The sequence below is a fragment of the Cydia splendana genome, chromosome 7, assembly GCF_910591565.1.
Source record: "Cydia splendana chromosome 7, ilCydSple1.2, whole genome shotgun sequence".
Lineage (NCBI taxonomy): Eukaryota > Metazoa > Arthropoda > Insecta > Lepidoptera > Tortricidae > Cydia > Cydia splendana.
Genome location: NC_085966.1, coordinates 7920456 through 7936720, shown reverse-complemented (window position 1 = coordinate 7936720; position 16265 = coordinate 7920456). Strand labels below are relative to the sequence as shown.

At 35.3% G+C, this 16265-nt stretch overlaps 2 protein-coding genes across 4 annotated transcripts in view; both read left to right on the top strand.

Annotated features, from left to right (window-relative positions):
* LOC134792074 (serine protease nudel) overlaps positions 1 to 16265 on the top strand; it is a 388506-nt gene that overhangs the window by 58333 nt on the left and 313908 nt on the right. The window lies entirely within an intron of this gene.
* LOC134792079 (zinc finger protein 768-like) overlaps positions 7180 to 16265 on the top strand; it is a 63532-nt gene continuing 54446 nt past the window's right edge. The window contains exon 1 of one of the 3 annotated variants that reach the window (XM_063763216.1): positions 7180 to 7542. The gene's annotated coding sequence lies outside the window, so the exon portion shown is untranslated. Of the gene's footprint in view, positions 7562 to 16265 lie in introns of all 3 variants that reach the window. The other 2 variants (XM_063763217.1, XM_063763218.1) reach the window with 2 other exon arrangements.

The following is a 16265-nucleotide window of genomic DNA, read 5'->3' as shown; positions in this document are numbered from 1 at the left end:
TGTATGTTACCTCTTTACACTTGAACCGCTGAACCGATTTAGATGAAACTAGCGACCCGCCCCGGCTTCGCATTAGTTAACAAATTATAAACTTAAATCTTCCTCAAGAATCACTCTATCGATATGTGAAAACCGCATGAAAATCCGTTCAGTAGTTTTTGAGTTTATTGCAAACATACATACACACAAACAGACGCGGCGGGGGGACTTTGTTTTATAAGGTGTAGTTATTTGGTATGGATATAGTTTGATGCCCGAGGAAGGACATACGAAGTGGACATCAACCCACGCAGACGAAGTGGCAGACGGACTAGATAGTAAGTATGTAATAAACCCCGTTTTTGTCAATAAGTAATAACTGTTACATCCTCTAATGAAACAGAGTAGATTTATGTCACAAACATTTGTAGATTAGAAGAACATAGTCTTAGTTCACAGCAGAGCAGAATAAGTGGTACTGATAGTCAAGGCAGGCCTCCGTCACACGCTCAAGGCCACGCGCTATATGCCTACCGCTCGGCGTATCGTCGACGATACAACCGACAGAGGGCCGCCGAACGCCCGCCTGAACGCTCGCACCGCACGTTTCCCGCGCTTACGCTTCGAAATGCCGAAACCACGTAATTATTGTGCAGTAAATGGGTGTAAAAGTCAAAAAATAAAGGAAAAAGCCTATAATAAAGATTCATCTTTTTATGGCGGGCTAAAGGTCCCACCTGAAACGTTTAAGAATTATATTGAAGGGTTAGAAAAAGTATTTTTAAATAATTTTGACGACGTAATAATTAATCGGCCTGGTAGCACCGTATTACAACTTTAAAAACCGTTGATTTTCCGTTGCTTTGCTCCTGAGTATTTATTAAAATTATTTACGCAATTTAGGATATTTACAACTATAAAATTTAATAACAGAGAATTCCGAGAAGGGAAAAAAATATAAATCATTATATAAAACTAAAACATATTTGATTGAGTAAGTAATAAAAAATATGGTTGATCCGCAACATTCGTTCTATTACAATAATCATCATAGGTAGATGCCTACAACCCTAGCGCATTCTTACGATGACGCGTTAGCACGTGACTCGCACGGCGGGCAACATAGTCTCGACTCTTTGTGCGCGTACTTATGGTACATTTCTTCTTGTCCTGAGCAGCAGGTATTATTATTAAGGTTTTGTAGGCTATTATAGAGTAGGTATTTTCGCTTTTGTTTGGGAATGAAGTATCTGTTACGTAGTAACTATTTATTAATCTGTGGTCAAGGCCAGTTTTGGGTAGAAACAATATATATTTTATATTTTGAGATATTGACATTACATTAGACAGTAATAGGTTAAGTATACATATAATATTATGTCAGTACATATGCAACCTCCAATATATGTCACATTCGTTTTTTAGGGTTCCGTACCTCAAAAGGAAAAAACGGAACCCTTATAGGATCACTCGTGCGTCTGTCTGTCCGTCTGTCACAGCCTATTTTCTCCGAAACTACTGGACCAATTAAGTTTAAATTTGGTACGCATATGTAAATCTGTGACCCAAAGACGGACGTGTAACGTAAACAAATTAATTTTAAATATGGAGGCCACTTTTGGGGGGTAAATGAGAAAATTAAAAAATAAAGTTTTTCTAACTATATCGTGACATATCAAATGAAAGAGCTCATTGTGAGAATCTTTTTTATAATTTTAGGATAAACAGTTTAGGAGTAATTCAAGAAAATACGCAAAAAATGACCCCCCCCCCCTTATCTATCTCAGAAACTACTGGGTCTAAAATTTTGAAAAAAATACACAAAATAGTTCTTTACCTAATGACAGGAAAATCTATTAGAAATGTGCAGTCAAGCGTGAGTCGGACTTAATGTACGGAACCCTTGGAACGCGAGTCCGACTCGCACTTGGCCGGTTTTTTTTAACAATGAATTTTCCAACAAAACAAGAATATGTGTACAAAATAAAGTTGTACATTTACCCTGTATACTTTTATGTTCATTAACAAAATGACGAAAAGCTACTGTTGTTCAACATCATAATGTAGGTACTAACAGAGCATTGAGCTGAAGTTGGCCATCATGCATCCAAAGTTAGGGGTTTGCGAACTTGAGTATTAAGTAGTGTAGCGAAAACTGAACTAACGTGAGATGTTGGCGCTTCGTCAAAGTACGTTTGAGTTTACTGTCGTGAACTTGTATACATTATTTTTATGTTTTTATTTTGATAAAACTTTGCTTTTTGCTTATATTACCTAGACTAGGTATATCATGAAATAAATAAAGCATTCTGTAGGTATATTATTTAAGTACATAAGTTTGTAATCATTTGGCGGTCAACTTAGGTTTTAAATTTAATACTCATAGTAAAATATGTGCTCTAACTTTATGACGAAGACAAGGGTATAAGAAGGTATGCATAAACGAGACTACGGAGACTGCTTACCATCAGGCGGACCGTATGCTTGTTTGCCACCGACGTAGTATAAAAATATGCATAGTTTGTAACTATTTCCTTGTGGAAATGGTAAAATTGTTGATACAATGCACGCAAAAGCAATTAAAACTGGTCACTTTGTAGGACAATTTCCATTCAGTGACAGATTTTATTTGCCCCCGAGTATATATTGAGTAACGCTCGACTCTCACGCAGCCGATTCTCGGAAGAAGGCTTACCTACCGCCTTCCGAAGCCACGTTTTGCCACCCACTGGATGGGAACGTGGCAACTTGGCACGTACATTTGACTACACGTTAACCTATATCCTTGGGAACCGATTGCGTCCGTAATGAGCATATCAGCGATTTTAAATATATTTTACGTTTTAGGGGATAATGTAATAAGCGACATACACTTTAGGAATAGAATATTCTCCTACTAGTCAAATCAGTTTCTTTTTTAGAAATGTCAAAACGATTTGATAATATGGAATTTATATGAAAACTGCTATAGTGACGTCACGGTCAAATCACCTACTTTATAGTTCTATCCAATTTATTAAATTTAGTTCATAAGTTATTTATTTGTCTTTTTACTGTCTTTTCTGAAATAAATTAATCTTTCATTTATTAAATTGAAATTGTGTCAAAATATACCTTTTATCTTGTGCTTTATTTCACGCATGGCGTGAAATTATTTATTTTAAATACAGGAAACATGCCTATAACATACGTGTAGAGTCCATCTAAGCTAACTTTGCACCGACTTGAACTGAACAAATCTGAGAATGTCATTATAAACGTCACATTTTCATAGAATATTGATATTAATGATGGCATTGCCACGCTTTGTCATTACAAATAGGTACCATGCAGCGTTAGTTTGGCCCGACTCCAGTCAATTTGTTAAACTTTATATTTCTCAATTGAATGTCATAGTCTGGACACTAACACACACACGGTAACACTAGACGTAAATATCTGGGTGACCGAGCTTTGTTCGGAAAACCTATAAAAACTCAAAAATGCGCGGTTTCCCAGAGATAAGAGATATGATCGATTTTTTGACCCGGAAAACCTCTATATAGCGTTTGTTTACATATATATATGTAAACAAGAATTGCTCGTTTAAAGGTACAAGATAGATTATTGGAATTCTGTAAAGTAAAAAACCTGGTAAATATTCTGAAAACGGACACTTCAGAATATGGAGATTTCACCTCAATCTTTAAAGTTCTAAATATCGTGATCTTAGTTAATTGTATTGTATTAAATAAAAATAACTTATATGACACAAAACGAAGAAATACCTAAATATAAAGTTATACATTTTAATTCTTAATCAACTATGAACGGCATGTTACATTCATCAGAAATGAAAGAATTTGATTATCTAATGTCATTGAAATTGAATCGCCTAACCGTATTTTTAAATGCCACAATTATTGCAACTAGCATGTAATATGTACGAATTACTTCTAAACCAATCCGATACGGTGGATACAGCACATTTGATTTCTGGGAATATTACACAAAATATCACTTGACCGGTGTTGCGTTTCTTGCAGAAACGTTTAACAATGATTTGACGACGAAGTAATACAATTAAATATACCTAAAGTAAAGCACAGGTTTTAGAGACTTATTATTTAGTACATTGTTATTATAAAGAAAGTTATGTAATTTATACGCTATTTTAAGATTTTAAATTGGAATAACAAAATTGTTAAGTTTTGGTGTGTTTTGTTGTTGTTATTGTTGTGAAATATAATTAAATAAAGTATATAGTTCGCCTTTGTACTTCTTACTAATTGTATTAATTTTATTATGTTTTTTGTACAATAAAGAGTTTACTTTACTACTTGTTTGTACACTACGAACGTTACGTTTTCTATGAACGGGTTTATTCTATAAATGAGTTTGTTAAATGTACATAGTAATAAAATTGTAATTATGGTTGTTGTTGGATAATACTTGTAAATAGGGTAAGTCTTTGTATCTCGTTGGATCCTTAATTTATTAACAATCCAGCAAAAATACACATTATTTTTTGCATGCTTGTGTAAGTAGAATATGGAGAACTTGTAAATACTATATTTATACCAACCCTATGTAACCCGTATTCCGCAAATAAAAATTCATTCATTCATTCATACATTAATTCATTCATGAACGTAATTTCCATGCATACCTACTTATTTTTATACAACATAGTATATTAGTCCGGGTTCTTATTTAGCCTAAACTACGAGTATGTTCCCATCCGGCAAAAATCATAAAACTTGGTATGCATGTAAGTTAGCTGCAGAGATAGCTGACCCCTCCTGCATTAAACTTGTTTGCAGGGGGGGTCAGATATCTCTGCAGCTTACTGTACATAGCTTATACAAGTATAAAGAATGGAAGTAGAAATAAGTGGCCAATTATTCCTTTCCCCCCATCCCCCTTTAAAAAGAATCTCTAGTTTTTTGAGTAGGTACCTTATCATCTCATATTTGTGTTATTTTAAGTGCAATATATTAATTTCAATTTCATAAACAAACCACGTGAAGCAATGCTCCTTAAGACACCTTAAGGTGATTGATGCTACCACAGTTAGTTTAATTAAAGGCTATATTGTCGAGTGAACAATCTAAACATCTCACTGCATCACCCAGTAGCCGGTCAATTTTCAATTACCGTAATATTATCTAGGGTACTAACTTTCACTCATTCGAAGGCCGCGGGCCTGCATTCGGTTACAACTGATACACATTTTCTATTTTTAGGTTTAAGTCAATTTAGCTATAGTCAGACCAAGTATAGTCTGCAGCGGATTTAGCGGATAGCCCACGCAGTCCAAGTATTATTTTAAACGTCAAGCTTCTGTGAAATTATGACGTATAAATAACACTGGCACTGCGAGGGCTATCAAATTCGCTGCAGACTTTTCGTCGGTTAACTCTAATGTAAAAATTAAAATTAGGGCCCTGCTTGACTTGTGTTATTAATTATTTACCCCAAATCTACCCCAGGGTCAACCAAGATGACAATCGTTTGTCAACAAACGTCAATAAAAAAGTTAAAATTCATCGAGATGATAGATGTGACGAAAAATCACGCCTTCACTATACCTTATTTAAGTTTCGATTGGTTTTATACGGGCTGATTTATTTATGTGATAAAAATAATTAATGATTCAGCCTATATACGTCCCACTGCTGGGCACAGGCCTCCTCTCATGCACGAGAGGGGTTGGGCTATAGTCCCCACGCTAGCCCAATGCGGATTGGGGACTTCACATACACCTTTGAATTTCTTCGCAGATGTATGCAGGTTTCCTCATGATGTTTTCCTTCACCGAAAAGCTAGTGGTAAATATCAAATGATATTTCGTAAGCGTGATAAGCGGCGGTGGCGGGTTCAAATCCTGGCTCGTACCAATGAGTTTTTCGGAACTAATTATGTGATATAAGATAAAAATTCAAAGCAATCGTAAAAAACAGGTGTTTCATACTAAAGTTCAATCCGTCACAATTGTATGGATATGATGGTCGTGCTTGTCTACGCGACAGCGTGATAATACTGTGCCCATCACTTTCTCTCCCGCGGTGTTAAAAAGTGACGTTTATTTGATCACGTGGATAAAGCCATCCATAAATTCCAGAATACGACTGCTGGATTATTTTGTTGTGATTCCGGAGTTGCTGATTTAGTTAAAGTTGATCACAGAAATGAGTACAATCGCGTACATATATTTTGTATCACCTAGTAAGTATATGCAAATGCGGTTGGGGGTCGTGGGGGTTGTACCGGCCCTTATTAATACAATTTTTACTTTTTTCCCCATATGTGGATTATTCTAAAATACAGTCATTAAAAAAACCCCTTCGAGTCGTATTAAATTGGTAGTTAGTAGGTACCTATAGTCTGGCAAATCAATTTCGCCGGTAGAAAAATGCGCGAAATTCAAAATTTTGTACGAAAGTTCGACCCTTCGTGCCTACATTTTTAAATTTCCCGCCCTTTTCTACTGAAACAATGGGCTTGCCGGTTTTTTTCATGCATTATTTATTAGTCATTAATTAAATAGCTTTGTAAAACGTGTTCTAATCTGTATCAGTTACTTTAAAAAAAATATTAAAGTATATTAACATAAAATTACATCAAGTGCAAGCGGCAATAAATTAACGCGGAGTCATTATCCGGGGTACTTTCACTCGCGGAATTAGACAAAGCGCGACCCGGGCTGCAGTTTCGGTGCAAGAACAAAGACCTAACTTACATGAGAACTGAGGTGGTTGTTTACTTCCAATTAAAAATATGTACCTGGGAATTATTATGAACAAATTTAATTAATTTATTGTAAAACGTGGTAGCGTTTTTTTTTAACTGTTGTATTAATTATTAATAAATTATCAGATTTTTAAGAAAACTGGCATAAAATAAAATGTGTATATTTAAATTTATATAATTATGTATGTTTAAAAAATATTAAATATTTCTTTATTTGTTATTTTTTTACAGTCTCATATTAAAAGTATGCAAGCATTAGTAACACTATGCTATTTCTGTTTCTGCAACATGGTGCTACGAGATTTCAATAAGCGGGCGAGTGAAAGGCGGCGGCAGTGCGCTTGACCGTCTCGGCGCGAGGACGCAAGGGCGCCGTGCGTCTTGCCGAAATTATTCGGGGCTCGCTGCACAATCGATTTTTCCCGTCCGATGCGGAAAATTCTTCGGGGCGGGGCGGGTGTAGCGCGGCAGTCGGAGAGGGGGCCGAGGGGGGCAGGGGGGCAGGCGGAGTGCAGCGGGGCGGTGCAACGCGCGCCGCCGGCCCGGCCGTCGTCGGGCAGACAGTAGGACGGCAACGCCACTGCGAGTCGGTGACCAAGGCGCGAACAGCGCGCTCGCACCGTGACATGTAGCGCGGCCGCCGCGCTCAGCCTCGCGACTCCACCGTCGGTGGCGGCGCGCCGATGCGCCTGCCGTCCCGCGCCGACGACGCCCGCGCCGCCGTGACCGTACCAACGCGAGTACCGAGTGAATCCTTCTCTTGGACCTGAAGCGAGCCCTTCAGCCCGACGACCGTCGGATGGAACCCCGAGTGCGCCGATTCGCATCAAGGTTAGCTGAATATTTGAATGTGAGTGTTGTGCACCGGCCGGCCAGCTCGCGCACCCCTTTAACCCCCTGATCGCGGATACATACGACACTGTAATTGACTATAGGTGGGCTCGGAACACGTGAAAGGGTGACCGCGAGTGACTCATATGAATTTCCACAGCCAGATTGCGACTTATCTTTTTTACGGCGAAGGAAAAAATAAGGTCATGATTGTTATGATATAAGTATGTTTTAATGCAATTTAACTGTCATGGTGTCCAGACAGTTTATTTAAATATCTACGTGAGACTAGTTAAAAGTTACCTATAACTCTAGACCGTAACGGTGCACTATTGAAACTTTGGGTAATTTCCGCCTTTTATTGTTCGACAGTTGAAAAAAGTCATTAGGCATAGTCTGTCTGTCATGTTTTGGCGCGGGCCGGCGTCGGCCGCTGAAAACTCAGTAGAGCGATGGCAGGGTGCACTGTGAGCTCTTGATCGGTCTGTTTTAAGAATTTGATATTTGAAGAACCCTAACGTCCCTAACATTTAACTGCATTATTTACAATATTATTATTGTTTCAAACGTGTAAGTAACGCACTTCAAGCATTTAGTTGTGATTGACTCACTGCGGTGTCTTTTTTGCTCGGTCTCATGTAATTGTACTTTTGATAAATTAAATTGTATTTGTTTCTTATGTCTTATTTAGAATGCAATTTTCACGTCATGTTTTGATACTGTTTTTAGCTTTTTTCATTCTTAACAAATCCTTATATAATAAGCGCTGGTGGCCTAGCGATAATGCAGGCGGGTTCCTAACCGGAAGTTGCGAATTTGGACCCTGACGCGTACCAATCAGTTGCTTGCAACTTACAACTTATGTACAAAAATGTCATGAGATATTTAAAAGTTTTTCGAAGGAAAACATACATGACTAATCGGAGTAATAACAAATAGGCCTAGTTTACACACAGTCGCTTTTGTATAAAATCAGTGCCTGGACCAATAGTTGGGATTATGTTTCCAAAGCCGACTCCGGGCTAATTTAGTATGAAACCCGGAAAACGCTTGATGGAAAGGGGTATGTAATATGTAACGTAATGAGAGCTTGCTACAATTAAATAGATATTAGTTTGTAAGAAATGCGTTGGAGTGACCTATTCATGTTGTACCTGTCTGTGTTTTGAATCAAATGACTGTTTGTTTACTTACCAACTACTTAAAATAAAGGAACGGGAAAGAAGAAGAAATCAGATAGGTTCACAATAATGTATAAGACACCTATTACGAGATTCTGTAAATGGTTGGTAGGTATATACTTATTTATTTTATTAACTGTATTAATCTTTTTTTCTTGCTTAAAAGCTTTTCAGAAAACTGAAATATAACAATAATCATAAACGCTTTTTACCCGGATAATACTTATTTCAGTGGGACTAAATTTCCATAAATAAATAAATTAAGTTTAATAAGTCAGTATTGCTTAACTGTCTAAATCTCTTTAGGTATAAGCAAAACACAAAATAAAATAAATAGTACCTGAATGAATAGAACGCTTTTTTAAGCAAGTACAATTATCACGTGGATATGTCCATCAACCGGAGCTTCCTTACATTAATTACAACATAATATATGTTATTAAAATCGAATCATAATAATCAATTCAAAAATAATTGAATAGGTATTAAATATATTGTGAATAGGTATTGTTAGTATTCGATCTGCGATGCGAGATTGGATCCACAAATGTTTGACAGCAGTTCGAAAGGTTTTTATTCGGATTGGTTCTCTACGCAGCGCCGGCGCAGGCCGTGCTACGTTGTCGTAGCGTTTGAAAGTAGCTTTTCCCGTCTGTGCGATAAGCCGCAACGTCGTCGGTGGACATTTCGGCAACTTGTCATGTTTGACATTTCAATTGAAATATGCAGCAGCAGTTTTTGCCCGTAATTGTTTGTCTACTCGTTAATTCGTTAACTGCACTCCAATATACTGATTGCATACGAACCTATTTGGAGATAATTTTGAATTCGAAGAAGGTTTGAAGAATACATAAGGTACGTTTGATCCTGTATTCCCTAAGGAAACGAAAGAGGTGTTACGAGTTAGTACCTATAGTAGTGTGCTTTTTATTTTATACATAGGTCAATCAGATGACACTGCAATATTATGATGACATGGAGCTGATCTGATGATGGAGACAGGAGGTGGTAATGGGAACTATCTAATTAAACAACGCAAACTTGTGTTTGGGGTTGTTAGAATTGCCTCGATAAGTTAGTTGCCTGTGAAAAGAAAAGTACAGTCAGCGATAAAATTAGTACCAAAAATGTAAATTTTTCCAAAATCTTATATCTGTTTAGTACGAACGTTACTTATATTAGTTGTCTTTATTGGTAGTTACAAAATATTTATTTACTTCCATTTGAGAATGCTCTTGTATGTGTAGATCTCTCGTATCCTTCCTTAGCATATTTTGTTTCACTTGTATAAATATCTTTAGGGTTCCGTACCTAAAGGGTAAAAACGGGACCCTATTACTAAGACTCCACTGTCCGCCACTATAACAACAAATACTGAAAAGTACGGAACCCTTGGTGGGCGAGTCCAACTCGCACTTGTCCGGTTTTTTTTACTTACTTTACTTTATGTTACTGTACATTCCTCTTCCACTTCCTTCAGTTATGATGTCCATTACTTTCTGAATTAGGTATTTTCGTATCATATAGGTATCTTAATTTATTTTGTGGGATTTTTAGAAAATATTTATTTCGCAATATAAACTGTATTCGTTGCATTCGCATTGCATCGCATTTGTTGCACCACGAAGGTGTGGATTTAACGAATACCATTTTGTATAATTAATCATTAACTTAAAACCTAACTTAACAGCAAAATTATACAAACTGAACGACCACACCAGTCTACTACATGAAGCATAAAACACTTAGATTTTATTCTAGAAACATTCTAGACTAGTATTTTTATAAGGTGATAAGCCGTCCAGAGAATGTCTTTATTCTCTCCCGAGTGGTTAGGTGTTGTTTGGTTCGGTCTATGACTTTAAAATCTAAGGCCGTTGGTTCGAGTACATACCCCACAATCAGATTTTCTGTCAAATAAAAACTTTTGAGATAACCGGGCTAATCGAAAAAAAGGACAGATGGCGGTCGCTTTTGCAAACGAATTAATTATTATGCCAATAGGGATGTTTCCTGTACTTAAAATAAATTATTTCAAACCGTGCACGAAATAAAGCACCAGATAATTATTAGAAAAACATAGATTGCAGCTATATTTAAACACAATTTGTATTTAATAAATCGGATTGAAATATAAAAAGTAGGTGAGTTTACCGTGACGTCACTATATTTGTTTTCATATAAATTCCATACTAAAAAATCGTTTTGACAGTTCTAAAAAAGAAGCTGATTTGACTAGTAGGAATGTAGCCTATTATTGTAGTTTTCAAATCGATAACACTCTTTTCTCCTTTACAATAGCAAAGAAGCGGAAAAGCGCAAAATTCGTGAAGTTTCCCGCTTAGTCCTTGTCAGTTTCGGAAGATCGTTGTTGATTTTGGCATTTGCTAGGAATACCAAGCTGTAGAAAATACTGCATACGTTAATATTATGAATGCAAACTGTGCGATACGGTACGTCTACGAAGTTGGCTTTGTGCGATTTAGAGAAACCTGGAAATTGCGAACGTTTACCGTTCTTAGCCGACATAGGACAATCAATTTACCATTTGATCGCCTCTAGTGAACTGTAGACATAATTAACTGATCCCTCATATAAATTGCATCTAAATTGTCATCATCATCATCATCATCATCATCATCATCAGGCTATAATTATTAGTCCACTGCTGGACATAGCCCTCCCCTAAAGAGCGCCAAAGCCATAAATTGTCATATTATAACCCAAAACACTGCATCACGCATCCAACGGTCCCTTGCGATCTTAACTAGGTCTACATTGTTATCGCCAATATTTCTTTGTATGGTAGGGCTCCAACGGCTTTGTCCATGGTGCTTCCTATAATAAAGTAACATTTTGAAGAAGATGAATGATTTATTTAAATTGTCCATGTGACCTCGACGCTTGTCCTTATTGTTCCCACACTGAAAATATTTTTGTATTAGGTTTTTATGATATTGATTAAAATTTATTTCTTTATTTTATTACTTATTTTCTGTTTGACTCTATGAGTTCGGCTAGGGAATTATTTTGTTCAGTGTAAGTATCTACCTACTAAAAACTGGGTATCTAATGTTCCAAGCCTTTGACTATCCCTAGCGAAATAGTCTCCGCACTACCTATCTGCTTATTTAGATTTTAGACACAGTGGAAGAATGCTAGTTTTTAAGCATTATATTGCTCTATTATATTGAATAGGTATACAAACATTTTAAAGAAACCGGCAACACTGAAATCACTAATGGTTAGAAATGTCACACAAGCCAACTTATTCGTGCTGTTCTGTACCTACGTTTGATCAGCGCAGCGCTTACTTACAAAAAGCGCACAATAAAAAAAAAAACTACATATTATCTAGCCACTACCACAAAGGGGTTAGGCGATTGCGTGACAGTTCTGAAGTTATGATACGAGCATGAGTCATGAACATCACGATGGTTTTGTGCATTTTAACCCTCAACAGGATATAGTATTCTTTATATAAATTTCAACAAAAATATGTATTGAATTAAGAAATTTTAGGTTCCAATTTGACATAATAGGATTTGAAATCGGACGGTAAAAATGTTCTATTACGTCAATGCATTATCAGAAAATTAGAAAACTGTACAAACTAATTACTCTGTAGGTACCTAGATACATTGTTGTACTTAATAAGTGCTAGATTATTATATATTTTTCAAAAAAGAAAATATTTAAGAAATTGAGATTTTGTAATTTTAGTGCTAGATTATTATACACATATTAAAAAAAAATACTTTATAAAATCTAGCATCCTCCAATTTGACATAATAGAATAGCATAGTTGAATTTGAAGTCGGACGGCACAAGTAAAAATGTTCTATTACGTCAATTCATTATCAGAAATTTAGAAAACGAAACAAACTAATTACTCTGTAGATACATTGTAGTACCTAATAAGTAATAATTACTAGATTATTATATATTAAAAAAAACTGCAGCACGTTATTCTAACATTTTATGCAAATGCTAAATACTATTTAATTGCAAATAATTTACTACGGTTTTGCATGAAGGGGCTTCATTGAGGCATCCAATAGTTAATTAGGTACTTATATTTAAATTGCACAAGTCTAGTGTCGTGGGACAGGAAAGGTGTAAACGATAACAAACAGGCCGAGCAACGCGGCTGTCCGCTTATGGATGTACCCTTAATTGTACACAAACTTGGCAAGGCCGCCGTTAGCTCACTGTTAAAGTGTTTTAAACAATTGTATAATATAATATGCCTATGACAGGTTTCAATAGTGTTTATATTTAAGGCATCTTATCACGTCTTATTACTTAGGTTTTAGACGTTTGTTGAGTTGAACTTACTGATGAAATATCTTGGAAGAAACTTTATCCTAGTTTGTATCCTGTACCTATCATAGGTCAAAGTTTGTTATTTTTATACATTTCATGACGACAATAAATATTTAAATTAAAAATATTTTATCGGCCTCCGCGCTTAGTCTGTTCCGACGAATATTTATTCCTGAGTTAGGTATGGATATTATCTATGTATAGGTATCTAGGTATGTATTTATCATACATAAATATGTATATCGTCGACTAGTACCCATAGTACATGATTTGCTTTCTTTGGGGCTAGGTCAATCTGTGTAAGCTTGTCCTCAATATTTATTTATTTATAATATGCTACGTTAATTATTGGGGCATTTTTGGGGTTCCTTGGCCATAATGGTCACAACGGACCTTCTAATAAATTCGTCATATCATGTGAGACGTATCTACCTCTAAGTTTTTCTGTCCGCAGGTTTTATTGTGACACTATAAGACGTATATTGATGATAAATTACATATATGTATTTAGAATATAATAGATTAATTAAAAGACAAACTAGAGGAAAGCATCTCCGTAACTGAGCTAAATGACCAATTTTGTTTTATGTCGCGGTTATTAAAACAGTCGTCACGTTCTATCATGTAAGTAAGTGTGTGGGTTGGAGAGTGATTGATGTTTTATCTACGGCATTAAACGATACAAACGGCATCATATCAGGCCCACATCTCGCTTTAAATTCATTAACAATTGTTATAATTGACGTACAATTGACGCTATGTAAGTCGCATAACTCCGTCCCTTAGCAATTCAGTTTAGGTCCTAAACATAATCGCAATAAGGACATCATGGTAGGCCCCAGAACCTTGTAATTCGCTTCGCTTTACGTACAGTCAGTAAAGGGTGGATTTCAAAATCCTGCGAAAACTTATGGTTCGGTCTTTATAAAAAAAACTAGTAGGTTGTGCGAGTTGCAACTTTTTTATATGTTTTTAAGAACTATTCTCTTCATGTTCCTTCAATTACCATCTCCAATAACTTAATAGTTTTTTTTATATAAAATGTTTTATGTGTCTAAAATCATCACCGTCTACCGGAAAAATCTGAACCTTATTGTTTGAAGTGAAAATTATAGCATACCTATCGTACGATTGCGATTTTTCTTTTACTTATATCTTTTCCATGTTGTTGTTTAACACATGGGAAAATATGCAATAATTCCTTCACCGAGAAAGTACATTTAAAAATATTTAAAATTTTGTCACGAATATTCGTCAACACCGTCATGGTAATGTCAATGTGAGCTTATCTCCGTGTATGAACAACGAAATACCGCTAAAGGTCCTTGCCCTATTTTTCACTTTAATATAGAATGCCAAAAATGATTTCACTATAAAGTCACATCATTGAATCGTGAGAAATATTACGAACAAATTTGTAAAACGTAGTTTGTCACAACAGTGCATCATCACCGTTATGCTTTGGTTTAAAAAAGTTACAAATGATATATTAGAAATAATTATTGAGATGAATGGCAAACTACATGAAGTTTATTGTGTAGCATAGACATTAACTACTATTATTCGTATTCTAGAAATAAAAACAAGAAACTCTCAAATCGTCAACACCATACCCATCATCACCGGGAAAAAATGACGACCGGTGATGATTTCATGTGTATGGTGATGACGGTTCTCAGAAACTTTTCTAGATATTTTGCTATAATTCATTATGAAATTAAGCTGTATGTTTGAAAAACGTTCTCTATGTCTTCTAACACTATATAATGTCTACCTTATAAATGTAGAATAAATGTAGAAGAAGATATGACTATTTTTTTCACACAAGAGGATGGTTAGTTTTAAATAACATTTTGACTGAAGTAGGCAAAATTTAGGTCACTTAGAACTTAGAACATACAAATGTTTATTTTTTATTATCTAATAATGTAAATCGTGCAACTTTAGAGTCTGTAATTGCATGTTAGTCGTGTTAAAACAAAGTATTTAAACAAGCAACATATATTAAGTTTTAAGCGACCATAGGCTACGGTACTGGCTCACTATCGTAATGGCCTTATGTTTTTTGATAATATTATATTAATTGATGTATATAATTACAGCAATTAATAATTATACCATTGGGTAGTCACCGGACCCAATACCTAACATTTTGTAACTTATGACATGCATTACAAGTAGGGGTCTTGCAACTTATAAAACACTGATTATATATTAATGTTTAGCTATTAAACAATATATATATATGGATTTAAATCATTATAGCTATTTTTAAAGTTAATTTATAAAACAACAAAAATACAAACTTCTGCAATGAATCAAATTATCAAAAAAAAAGTCATCATGTCAGCCATAAGACGTCCACTGCTGAACATAGGCCTCCCCCTTTGGGGGTGTATGCCATAATCGCCACGCTTGGCAGGCGGGTTGGCGATCGCAGTCGAGTACACCGAATTTGAGGGACGCTGCTGCCCGTCCACCGGTGGTCTTGGACGTAGTTTAAGGACATACCCGGGTCAAAAAAAAAGTAATATATCATAAAAATTAAGCTCACTGGTAAGCCAGCAATTTTATAATATTAATAAATACCAAATTATGCAGAAAATAAAAGAAGATGCGGGTTTAAACTGATAATAAGAGTACAATATTGTTAATATGATTTAACATTGAAAAAACCCAAAAAAATAAATGAATACATAAATTGCCTATTTCTGAATATAAATTATTTAAAATTATACAATAAAAATACTTGTTATATATTTATTTATATGAATAAAATGTATTTTTTATAATTTTCTAAAATAATTTATGTAGCTAGTCTTATGTTCAAAAACATGTTATTTGTAATGTTTATTAAAGTTCTAAAGCCTTACAATTAAAAAAAGTTTTTGTTTTTTTAATACGTTTTTAATACATATATAAATTAGTTCCCAAATCGTCATTACCGTACATGCAGTGTCATTACCGTCTATAAAAGAGTCATTACCATACCATGATTGTCATCACCATCTTGCGTTTTTATTTTCCGAAAGCGATAACTTCAAATATAAGCCATAGATGATTGTATAAATACCATAAATATCCTCAATATACAGCCCCCTATTACTTTACCCAGCTAGAATCGTGTTAAATTAAACATTTTAAAAAAATATTTTTTTGTATGGTGAAATTTTTGGTGATGAAATCCACCCTAAAACGTTTGGCTTAGCACCCGTG